Raw genomic sequence first — 12,685 nt, forward strand, 5'->3', positions numbered from 1 at the left:
CAACGGCTAGACGGAAGAGGCTTCAGGGCCGCCTCGGAATGGTCCAAGCATCGGACGCGCTTGGGGCGACTACCAATGACAACCCCTTATCCCGCGACGCGTCCGATACACAGATAGTTCCGAGGCGGCCGAGGAGCCTCACCGCATAGCAATCGGGGTGCGAGGCGAGGGATGCGGCGAGAAGGACCCAACGGCTAGACGGAAGAGGCTTCAGGGCCGCCTCGGAATGGTCCAAGCATCGGACGCGCTTGGGGCGACTACCAGTGACAACCCCTTATCCCGCGACGCGTCCGATACACAGATAGTTCCGAGGCGGCCGAGGAGCCTCACCGCATAGCAATCGGGGTGCGAGGCGAGGGATGCGGCGAGAAGGACCCAACGGCTAGACGGAAGAGGCTTCAGGGCCGCCTCGGAATGGTCCAAGCATCGGACGCGCTTGGGGCGACTACCGTTGCCAACCCCTTATCCCGCGATGCGTCTGATACACAGATAGTTCCGAAGCGGCCGAGGAGCCTCACCGCATAGCAATCGGGTTGCGAGGCAGATTATTGGGAAGGGAACCCCCTGGGATGCGGCTCAAGCAGTGCCCAAAGGGACTGGAATGCGGAATCACATCGAGAGACCCAAATGCTATACGAGGGCTCAAATCGAATTATCGATTTGGCCACGACATGGACGCATCGGAACGACTACCTTTGCCGAACCACTCGCAATTGCATCCATACCGAAACCAATAGACATTTCCGTTAGAGCCCTCGCATAGCATTCGGGAATCTCGCATGCCCCTCTAAATCGACCAATGCTGGCGCTCAATGAAAATCCGAGCGCTACCACCGTTCGAGCGCCAGCATTGGTCGAGTTAGAGGGGCACGGGGGAGAATGCTCCAGTCAACACCTCCCCTATATAAGTTATTTGTCCGATTCTCGCACAACCGTAGTCTGCCTCGTCGAATCAAACAACGGTCCCAGATTCCGACTTCCGTTCCGTAGAGACCCAAAAGCTAGATGGAGGCTCGCAAGAAAGAGAGTCGGCGCATAGCAATCGGGTTTCTCGAACGTTTAGGGACCGAGCTCACTTGCGGATAGGGCAAAATCCGCCAAGCAACCCAAAAGCTAGACGGGGGCTCGAATCGAATCGCCTAGGCGGCCACAACAACGACGTGTTGGATCGACTACCAGTGCCAAACCATTCAGCAAGACTAGTCTGTGTCGAGGCCGGATAGAGATTCTCAGAGAGCGCCCGCATAGCATTTAGGAGACCTGCCGCGTCCCTCACACTCGACAAATGGTGGTGCACGTTTATAAATCCGAGCGATCCCAACCCTTTCAAGCACCAACATCGGTCGAGATAGAGGGGCACGGAGGGGGCTGCGTGAGACAACACAGTCCCCTATATAAGTTATTTGTCCGATTCTCACACATCCGAAGAATGGTCATCAAATCGGACAACAGCCCAAACTTCCGACTTCCGTCCCAGAAAGCCCAAGAGCTATCTAAAACGTTCATGGCCGGAACTCGATCGCGGCTATACCAGTCCGCCAAGCAACCCAAAAGCTAGACTGGAGCTCTAGTCGAATCACCTCTGTGGCCATTGCAAGGACGTGTTGGAGCGACTACCATTGCCGAACCATTCCGCAGGTCGAGTCCATACCAAGGCCGCATAGAGATTCACGATGAGCTCCTGCATAGCAATCAGGAGACTTGCCGTGTCCATCACAATCGATAAATCCTGGTGCAAGATTTTTGCATCCGAGCGCTCCAACCAGTCGAGCACCAGCATCAATCGACATAAACGGGCACGGGGGGAGGATGCTCGAGAACACTACCTCCCCTATATAAGTTATTTGTCCGATTCTCAAGCAGCCGAAGTCTGGTCATCGAATCGGGTCAAAGACCACAACTTCCGACTTTACCCACAATGCAAGTCATCGAATCGAACATCGGCCCCCGAGTCGGACTCCATGCGTATGTCAGGTCATCGGACCCAAATTCCGCCTTCCTGCGCATGGCGGGCCATCAATATCAACTCGGTCATCGGACCCAAACTCCGCCTTTTTGCGTATGGCACGCCTTCAAATCGGTCATCGGACCCAAATTCCGCCTTCCTGTGCATGGCGGGCCATCAACATCAACTCGGTCATCGGACCCAAATTCCGCCTTTCTGCGCATGGCACGCCATCAACTCGGTCATCGGACCCAAATTCCGCCTTCCTGCGCATGGCAGGTCATCGGACACAAATTCAGACCTCGCCAATATGCCTACGTATCGAATCGGTCATCGGACCCAACTTCCGACTTCATCCATACTGTAGGGTCTTTGAGGTTGGCGCGGTGCGCTCAACCCAGGGAGTCGACCCATCGAAGCATACACCTCCCCTATATAAGCTATTTGTCCGATTCCCACACCTGTGTAGTTTGCACCTCTGACCAGGACATCGACCCCAACTTCCGAACTCGACTGCAACGACGGCACCAGCGCCTTGGTGCGCACCTTGCGACGCACAGTCCCAACATTCGCCTTCCTGCACATGGCAGGTCATCGGACCCAAATTCCGACCTCGCGAGTATGCCTACATATCGAATCGGTCATCGGACCCAACTTCCGACTTCATCCATACCGTAGGGTCTTTGAGGTTGGCGCGGTGCGCTCAACCCGGGGAGTCGACCCAACGAAGCATACACCTCCCCTATATAAGCTATTTGTCCGATTCCCACACCTGTGTAGTTTGCACCTCCGATCAAGACATCGACCCCAACTTCCGAACTCGCCTCCAACGACCGAACCAGCGCCTTGGTGCGCACCTTGCAACGCACAGTGCCAACATTCGCCTTCCTGCACGTGGCAGGTCATCGGACCCAAATTCCGACCTCGCGAGTATGCCTACATATCGAATCGGTCATCGGACCCAACTTCCGACTTCATCCATACCGTAGGGTCTTTGAGGTTGGCGCGGTGCGCTCAACCCGGGGAGTCGACCCAACGAAGCATACACCTCCCCTATATAAGCTATTTGTCCGATTCCCACACCTGTGTAGCTTGCACCTCCGATCAGGACATCGACCCCAACTTCCGAACTCGACTAAAAAGACCGCACCAGCGCCTTGGTGTGCACCTTGCAACGCACAGTGTCAACATTCGCCTTCCTGCACATGGCAGGTCATCGGACCCAAATTCCGACCTCATGAGCATACCTACTAATCGAATCGGTCATCGGACCCAACTTCCGACTTCATCCATACCGTAGGGTCTTTGAGGTTGGCGCGGTGCGCTCAACCTGGGGAGTCGACCCATCGAAGCATACACCTCCCCTATATAAGCTATTTGTCCGATTCCGACACCTGTGTAGTTTGCACCTCCGCTCAGGACATCGACCCCAACTTCCGAACTCGCCTGCAACGACCGAACCAGCGCCTTGGTGCGCACCAAAAGTGCGCACTTTTGGAGGGCACTTTTCTGCGCTCCAAAGGTGCGCACTTTTGGAGGGCACTTTTTGGAGGGCACTTTTCTGCGCTCCAAAGGTGCGCACTTTTGGAGGGCACTTTTTGGAGGGCACTTTTCTGCGCTCCAAAGGTGCGCACTTTTGGAGGGCACTTTTTGGAGGGCACTTTTCTGCGCTCCAAAGGTGCGCACTTTTGGAGGGCACTTTTTGGAGGGCACTTTTCTGCGCTCCAAAGGTGCGCACTTTTGGAGGGCACTTTTTGGAGGGCACTTTTCTGCGCTCCAAAGGTGCGCACTTTTGGAGGGCACTTTTTGGAGGGCACTTTTCTGCGCTCCAAAGGTGCGCACTTTTGGAGGGCACTTTTTGGAGGGCACTTTTCTGCGCTCCAAAGGTGCGCACTTTTGGAGGGCACTTTTTGGAGGGCACTTTTCTGCGCTCCAAAGGTGCGCACTTTTGGAGGGCACTTTTTGGAGGGCACTTTTCTGCGCTCCAAAGGTGCGCACTTTTGGAGGGCACTTTTGTGCACTCCAAAGGTGCGCACTTTTGGAGGGCACTTTTCCTGTGCTCCAAAGGTGCACACCTAGGTGAGCACCTTCGACCACACCTTGTAGCACACCAAACTCTGACTTTCGACTTCATCCGCAATGCAGGGTCTTTGAGGTTGGCGCAATGCGCACAACCAGGGGAGTCGACCCATCAAACCCAACACCTCCCCTATATAAGCTATTTGTCTGATTCTCATACATGCGTAGCCTGCAGGAGCAATTAGGACATCGACCCCAACTTTCGGCTTCTAAACGAAAACAAGGTCTTTGAGGTTGGTGTAATGCGAACAACTAGGGGAGTCAACCCATCAAACCCAACACCTCCCCTATATAAGCTATTTGTCTGATTCTCATACATGTGTAGTCTACAGGAGCAATTAGGACATCGACCCCAACTTTTGACTTCTTAACGAAAACAAGGTCTTTGAGGTTGACGTAATGCGCACAACCAGGGGAGTCGACCCATCAAACCCAACACCTCCCCTATATAAGCTATTTGTCCGATTCTCATACATGTGTAGCCTGCAGGAGCCATTAGGACATTGACCCCAACTTTTGACTTCTTAACGAAAACAAGGTCTTTGAGGTTGGCGTAATGCGCACAACCAAGGGAGTTGACCCATCAAACCCAACACCTCCCCTATATAAGCTATTTGTCTGATTCTCATACATGTGTAGCCTGCAACAACGATTAGGACATCCACCCCAACTTCTGAATTCGTCTGCGTTGACCGCACCAAAGGTGCACGCCTTGGTGCTCACCAAAATCCGACTTCCGACTTCTTCTGCTATGCGGGGTCTTTGAGGTTGGCGCAGTGCGCACAACCAGGGGAGTCAACCCACCGAATGCAACACCTCCCCTATATAAGCTATTTGTCTGATTCTCATACATGCGTAGACTGCAGCAATGATTAGGACATCCACCCCAACTTTTGACTTCTTAAACAAGACAGGGTCTTTGAAGTTGGTGCAGTGCACACAACCAGGGGAGTCGACCCATCAAACGCAACACCTCCCCTATATAAAGCTATTTGTCCGATTCTCATACGTGTAGTCTGCAGCAGCGATTAGGACATCGACCCCAACTTCCGAATTCGTTTGCATTGACCGCACCAAAGGTGCACGCCTTGGTGTGCACCCTGGAGTGCACTTTGGTGCTCACCTCGGTGCACACTTTGGTGTGCACCTCGGTGTGCACCAAAGGTGCGCACCTTGGAGCGCACCAAAGGTGTACACTTTGGAGCGCACCACATAGGGTCTTTGAGAGGTTGGCGCAGTGCGCACACCAAGGTGGGTGTTGAGGTGCGTGCCGAGGTGGGTGGGTGCTAGGGTGCGCTCCATGGTGGGTGCCAGGGTGGGTGCGTGCTAGGGTGGATTCCAAAGAGGGTCATAGGGTGGGTGCCAAGGTGGGTTGGTGATATAGTGGGTTCAAAGGTGGGTACTAGGGTGGGTTCCAAGGTGGGTCACAAGTTGGGTGCCAGGATGCGTGGGTGTTAGGTTGGGTGCCAAGGTGGGCTCCTGCGTGGGTGGGTGCTAGGGTGGGTTTCAAGGTGGACGCGAGGGCGGGTGCCAAGGTGGGTAACAAGTTGGGTGTTAGGATGGGTGAGTGCTAGAGTGGGTGCCAAGGTGGGTGGGTGCTAAGGTGGATGCCAAGGTGGTTCACAGGGTGGGTGGGTTCTAGGGTGAGTTCCAAGGTGGGTCACAGGTTCAGTGCTAGGGTGGGTGTCAAGGCGGGTGTCGAGGTGCCTGGGTGCTAGGGTGTGGATGCCAATGTGGGTCATAGGGTGGGTACTAGGGTGGGCTGCAATGTGGGTGCCAAGGTGGGTAACATGCTCGGTGGGTTCTAAATTGGGTGCCAGGGTGGGTGTGCACCCACCTTGCCCGAGGTGGGTGCCAAGGTGCCAGTGTGGGTGGGTGCTAAGGTGGATGCCAAGGTGGGTGAGAAGGTGGGTGATAGGTTGAGTGGTAGGATGGGTGGGTGCCAAGATGGGTCACAGGGTGGGTGCAAGGGTGGGTAGGTGCTAGGGTTGGTGTCAGGGTGGGTGGGTGCTAGGTTGGGTTCCAAGGTGGGTGCGAGGGTGAGTGTCAAGGTGGGTCACAGGTTAGGTGCTAGGATGGGTGAGTGCTAGGGTGCAAAGGTGCCAGGGTGGGTGCTAGGATGGGTCGATGCTAGGGTGAGTGGCAAGGTGGGTCCACAAGTGTCAAGGTGGGTGCCGAGGTGGGTGCCAAGTCGGCGACTGCTATGGTGGATGCCAAGGTGGGTCACGGGGTGGGTGCCAAGTTGCTAGGTTGGGTTCCAAGGTGGGTGCCAACGTGGGTGCTAGGGTGCGTGGGTTAAAGGGTGTGTCACAACGTGGGTGCCAGGATGGGTGCGCACCCACACTGGCCAAGACGGGTGCGGGTGCAAGGTTGGGTTCCAAGCCCGGTCACAGGCTGGGTGCTAGGATGGGTGGGTGCCAAGGTGGGCACCAGGGTGGGTGCACCCACCCTGGCCAAGGTGGGTCACGGGGTGGGTCCTAGGGTGGGTAACGGGGTGGGTACTAAGGTGCGTGCCAAGGTGGGTCATAGGGTGGGTGCCAAGGTGGGCACCAGGGTGGGTGTGCACCAACCCTAGCCAGGGTAGGTCACGGGGTGGTTGTCGGGGTGGGCGTCAAGGAGCCAAGGTGGGTGGCAAGTAGCCAAGTTGCGTGCCAAGGTGGGTGTCGGGGTGGGTGCCAAGGATCCAAGGTGGGTGCCAAGGAACCAAGGTGGGTGTCTGGGTGGGTGCCGAGGTGGGAGCCAGGGTGGGTCCCAAGGTGAGTGCAAAGGTGGGTGCCAGGGTCAAGGTGAGTGCCAATGTGGGTTCCAAGGTGCCAGGGTCAGGGTGAGTGCCAATGTGGGTTCAAAGGTGCTAAGTTGGGTGCGAGGTTGGGTGCGAGGGTGGGTGGGTGCCAAGGTGTGCTAGGTGGAAGCCCGGGTGGGTCGGCATCCCATGGGTGTCGAGTTGGGTGCCTGATGGGTGCTTCTTGTCAAGTTTTAGTCGTCGGGACTCATTTCGAGCCTTAGAGGTCGTTTCTTGTCCGGTTGCCCTGTCTTCGACCTGGGAACCCAATTTTGGTCCTCGGGTCCCATTTTTTTTTGTCTCGCATCCCACTTTTGGCCTGTGGCCTTTTCGGGGTCGATTCTCGTTTTGGGCATCAGAGCATGTTTCTTCTCCTAAAACCCAATATTTGTTTATTAAGTCTCGGAACACATTTTTGTTCTCGTGGACCCATCATGGGTCTTGGAACGCATTTGTGGTCCTTGGGTCCCATTTTGCATCCCGAAACTTGTGTTTTGGTGCTTGATCCCTATTTTGGGTGCCCACCTTGCACCAAGTGCGCACCCGGGGCAAACCGAGCGCCTTGGTGCACCGGGGCAAGATCGAGCGTGCACCCGAGGCGCCCCGAACATGCACCAAGGTGCACTCGGCCCACATGTGAGCGCAGGTCGTTGCGCCCGAGGTGGTGTGTGGGCACCGCGTTGCAGACGGGACACTGCACGCACACGACGCCCCCTCCAGGTGCACGCACGTAGGCCGGGCCGGGTGCACACCCGACGCCCTAGCAAGGTGCGCGCACCCGGGCAGGGCTCACACTTGGCGAACGGGGCGCACTTCGCGAGGGAGGGTGTGCACCTCGACGGGGGTGGGTGGCCGGGGTGGATTCGCACGTGGGTCGCGGTTTGCTAAGTACACACTGCGACAAGCTCATAACGGGTGCGATCATACCAGCATTAGTGCACCGGATCCCATCAGAACTCCGCAGTTAAGCGCGCTTGGGCCGGAGTAGTACTGGGATGGGTGACCTCCCGGGAAGTCCCGGTGTTGCACCCTTTTTTAGTTTTTCGCCGGGCGTCGCAATGCTATTTGAATAAACCTTTTGCCCGTTTGCGTTCTTGTCGGGGCCGGGCCGGGCCGGGGTGCGCTGCCCGCACTACCGCGCGCGCGGGGGCGACACCGAGCGCGCACCCGAGGCACCCCGAGCACACAGGCCACGGTGCAACCCGGGCGTTGTGCGCGCACCCCGGTGCGCCCGAGGTGCTGCGCGCGCACCCAGGTGAAATCGGTGTGCACCTCGGCCAGTGCGCGCTCGGTCGAGTCGCGCACGTTGGCCAAGGTGCACGGTGATGTTTCTTACTCTAAGGTTCCGCACCAGACGCCCGGGACAGGTGAGCGAAGCTGGGCGGGGCCGGGTGCGCGGCCGGGGCAGGTGCACGCAGCTGGAGAGAGCTTTGGAGCACACTTCGGAGCGCACCAATGATGCGCTCCATTCAAAAGTTTCCTGAAAAGGCAAAAAAAGTTGAGATTATAGAATTTCCCACTTGAGAGATTGTAAAAAAAAAAAATTTAAAATGAAGGAAACGCGGGTGCCAAGGTGTGCGCAGCCCAGCCAAGGTGTGCGCACCAAGGCGCCCACCCTGGCGAAGGTGCACGCAAGGTGCGCACCCGAGGCAAACCGGACAATTAACCCAACTTTCGACTTCGCGCGCACCTTGGAGCGCACTTCGGAGCGCTCCTTGGTGCGCACCAATCTTGGGCACCTCGGAGTGCACCATGGCGCCCACCAAGGTGCGCACCCGGGGCAAACCGAGCTCCGACTTCGTGCGCACCTTGGAGCGCACGAAAGGTGCGCACCATGGCGCCCACCAAGGTGCGCAGCCCAGCCAAGGCGTGCGCATCAAGGTGCGCACCCTGGCGAAGGTGCGCACCCGGGGCAAACCGAGCTCCGACTTCGTGCGCACCTTGGAGCGCACAAAAGGTGCGCAACCCAGCCAAGGTGTGCGCACCCCGGTCAAACCGAGCTCCGAATCGTGCGCACCAGAGGTGCACGCCATCGTGCGCACCTTGGAGCACACTTCGGAGCCCTCCTTGGTGCGCGCCGATGTTGCGCACCTCGGAGCGCACCCGGGGAAAACAATGCAATTAACCCGACTTTCGACTTCGTGGGCACCTCGGAGCGCTCTCGGGTTCGCACCTCGGAGCACACCGAGGTGCGCACCTTTGATGCGCTGCCTTCACCAATTTCCAGAAAAGGCAAGAAAACATTGAGAAGGTGTGCGCACCGAGGTGCCCACCCTGGCGAAGGTGCACGCGAGGTGCGCACCCGGGGCAAACCGGGCTCCGACTTCGTGCACGCCGCACCTTGGAGCACACTTCGGAGCGCTCCTTGGTGCGCACCAGGGCGCGCAACCCAGCCGAGGTGCCCACCCCGGCGAAGGTGCACGCGAGGTGCGCACCCGGGGCAAACCGGGCTCCGACTTCGTGCACGCCATGGTGCCCACCGCGGCGAAGGTGCACGCGAGGTGCGCACCCGGGGCAAACCGGGCTCCGACTTCGTGCACGCCGCACCTTGGAGCACACTTCGGAGCGCTCCTTGGTGCGCACCATGGTGCCCACCAGGGCGCGCAACCCCGCCGAAGGTGCACGCGAGGTGCGCACCCGGGGCAAACCGGGCTCCGACTTCGTGCACGCCGCACCTTGGAGCACACTTCGGAGCGCTCCTTGGTGCGCACCATGGTGCCCACCAGGGCGCGCAACCCCGCCGAAGGTGCACGCGAGGTGCGCACCCGGGGCAAACCGGGCTCCGACTTCGTGCACGCCATGGTGCGCACCGCGGCGAAGGTGCGCACCCGGGGCAAACCGGGCTCCGACTTCGTGCACGCCGCACCTTGGAGCACACTTCGGAGCGCTCCTTGGTGCGCACCAGGGCGCGCAACCCAGCCGAGGTGCCCACCCCGGCGAAGGTGCACGCGAGGTGCGTACCCGGGGCAAACCGGGCTCCGACTTCGTGCACGCCGCACCTTGGAGCACACTTCGGAGCGCTCCTTGGTGCGCACCATGGTGCCCACCAGGCCGCGCAACCCAGCCAAGGTGTGCGCACCAAGGTGCACGCGAGGTGCGCACCCGGGGCAAACCGGGGTCCGACTTCGTGCACGCCGCACCTTGGAGCACACATCGGGGCGCTCCCGGGTTCGCACCGGCGTTGCGCACCGTGGTGGGCACCTCGGAGCACACCAAGGTGGGCAGCGAGGTGCGCACCTTTGATGCGATGCCTTCACTAATTTCCATAAAAGGCAAAAAAAAAACGAGATTTTAAAATTTCCGTTTTGAAAGATAGTGAGAAAAAGGGAATGCTGGTGCCATCTTGAGCCCGCCCTGGTGCGCAGCCCAGCCAAGGTGTGCGCACCAAGGTGCCCACCCTGGCGAAGGTGCGCGCCCGGGCAATTAATCCAACTTCCAACTTCGCGCGCGCCAGGGTGGGAGCGCACCCAACAACCGGGCCTGGGAAGAGCCAATGCGAGAAACCCCACCAAACGCTCTGACAAAAAAAGAGGGGGCGCTCCAGTAACCCCGCTTCGGAGCGCACCCTGGGCAAACCCAGCCAAGGTGCCCACCCCGGCCAAGGTGCAGGCGAGGTGCGCACCCGGGGCAAACCGGGCTCCGACAACGTGCACGCCGCACCTTGGAGCACACTTCGTAGCGCTCCCGGGTGCGCACCTCAGAGCACACCAAGGTGGGCAGCGAGGTGCGCACCTTTGATGCGCTGCCTTCACTAATTTCCAGAAAAGGCAAAAAAAAAAGGAGATTTTAAAATTTCCGTTTTGAAAGATAGTGAAAAAAACGGAACGCGCGTGCCATCTTGAGCCCGCCCTGGTGCGCAGCCCAGGTAAGGTGCCCACCCTGGCAAAGGTGCGCACCCGGGCAATTAACCCTACTTCCGACTTCGTGCGCGCCAGGGTGGCAACCGGGCCTCGGAAGAGCCAATGCGAGAAACCCCACCAAACGCTCCGACAAAAAAAGAGGCGGCGCTCCAATAACCCCGCTTCGGAGCGCAGCCGGGGCAAACCCAGCCAAGGTGCCCACCCCGACGAAGGTGCACGCGAGGTGCGCACCCGGGGCAAACCGGGCTCCGACAACGTGCACGCAGCACCTTGGAGCACACTTCGAAGCACTCCCGGGTGCCCACCGGCGTTGCGCACCGTGGTGGGCAGCGAGGTGCGCACCTTTGATGCGCTGCCTTCACTAATTTCCAGAAAAAGGCAAAAAAAAATGAGATTTTAAAATTTCCGTTTTGAAAGATAGTGAAAAAAAAGGAACGCGGGTGCCATCTTGAGCCCGCCCTGGTGCGCAGCCCAGGCAAGGCATGCGCACCAAGGTGCCCACCCGAGGTGCACACCCGGGGCAAACCGGGCTCCGACTTCGTGCAGGCCGCACCTTGGAGCACACTTCGGAGCGCTCCTTGGTGCGCACCATGGTGCCCACCAGGGCGCGCAACCCAGCCAAGGTCTGCACACCAAGGTGCCCACCCCGGCGAAGGTGCACGCGAGGTGCGCACCCGGGGCAAACCGGGCTCCGACTTCGTGCACGCCATGGTGCCCACCGCGGCGAAGGTGCACGCGAGGTGCGCACCCGGGGCAAACCGGGCTCCGACTTCGTGCACGCCGCACCTTGGAGCACACTTCGGAGCGCTCCTTGGTGCGCACCATGGTGCCCACCAGGGCGCGCAACCCAGCCAAGGTGTGCGCACCAAGGTGCACGCGAGGTGCGCACCCGGGGCAAACCGGGGTCCGACTTCGTGCACGCCGCACCTTGGAGCACACATCGGAGCGCTCCCAGGTTCGCACCAGCGTTGCGCACCTTTGATGCGCTGCCTTCACTAATTTCAAGAAAAGGCAAAAAAAAACGAGATTTTAAAATTTCCGTTCTGAAAGATAGTGAAAAAAACGGAACGCGGGTGCCATCTTGAGCCCTTCCTGGTGCGCAGCCCAGGCAAGTTGTGCGCACCAAGGTGCCCACCCTGGCGGAGGTGCGCGCCCGGGGCAATCCGGGCTCCGACTTCGTGCACTGCATGGTGCCCACCAAGGCGCGCAACCCAGCCAAGGTGCCCACCGCAGCGAAGGTGCACGCGAGGTGCGCACCCGAGGTGCACACCCGGGGCAAACCGGGCTCCGACTTCGTGCACGCCGCACCTTGGAGCACACTTCAGAGCGCTCCTTGGTGCGCACCAGGGCGCGCAACCCAGCCGAGGTGCCCACCCCGGCGAAGGTGCACGCGAGGTGCGCACCCGGGGCAAACCGGGCTCCGACTTCGTGCACGCCATGGTGCCCACCGCGGCGAAGGTGCGCACCCGGGGCAAACCGGGCTCCGACTTCGTGCACGCCGCACCTTGGAGCACACTTCGGAGCGCTCCTTGGTGCGCACCATGGTGCCCACCAGGCCGCGCAACCCAGCCAAGGTGTGCGCACCAAGGTGCACGCGAGGTGCGCACCCGGGGCAAACCGGGGTCCGACTTCGTGCACGCCGCACCTTGGAGCACACATCGGGGCGCTCCCGGGTTCGCACCGGCGTTGCGCACCGTGGTGGGCACCTCGGAGCACACCAAGGTGGGCAGCGAGGTGCGCACCTTTGATGCGATGCCTTCACTAATTTCCATAAAAGGCAAAAAAAAAACGAGATTTTAAAATTTCCGTTTTGAAAGATAGTGAGAAAAAGGGAATGCTGGTGCCATCTTGAGCCCGCCCTGGTGCGCAGCCCAGCCAAGGTTTGCGCACCAAGGTGCCCACCCTGGCGAAGGTGCGCGCCCGGGCAATTAACCCAACTTCCAACTTCGCGCGCGCCAGGGTGGGAGCGCACCCAACAACCGGGCCTGGGAAGAGCCAATGCGAGAAACCCCACCAAAC

General features: G+C 59.4%; 1 non-coding gene across 1 annotated transcript; it reads left to right on the plus strand.

Moving 5' to 3' along the window:
• The first annotated feature begins 7,719 nt into the window (after positions 1-7,719).
• On the plus strand, positions 7,720-7,838 carry LOC131868044 (5S ribosomal RNA). Its single transcript, XR_009366540.1, has one exon. It is a non-coding gene; the product is annotated as a 5S ribosomal RNA (ribosomal RNA).
• Positions 7,839-12,685: the final 4,847 nt, after the last annotated feature.

The sequence above is a fragment of the Cryptomeria japonica genome, unplaced genomic scaffold, assembly GCF_030272615.1.
Source record: "Cryptomeria japonica unplaced genomic scaffold, Sugi_1.0 HiC_scaffold_194, whole genome shotgun sequence".
NCBI lineage: Eukaryota > Viridiplantae > Streptophyta > Pinopsida > Cupressales > Cupressaceae > Cryptomeria > Cryptomeria japonica.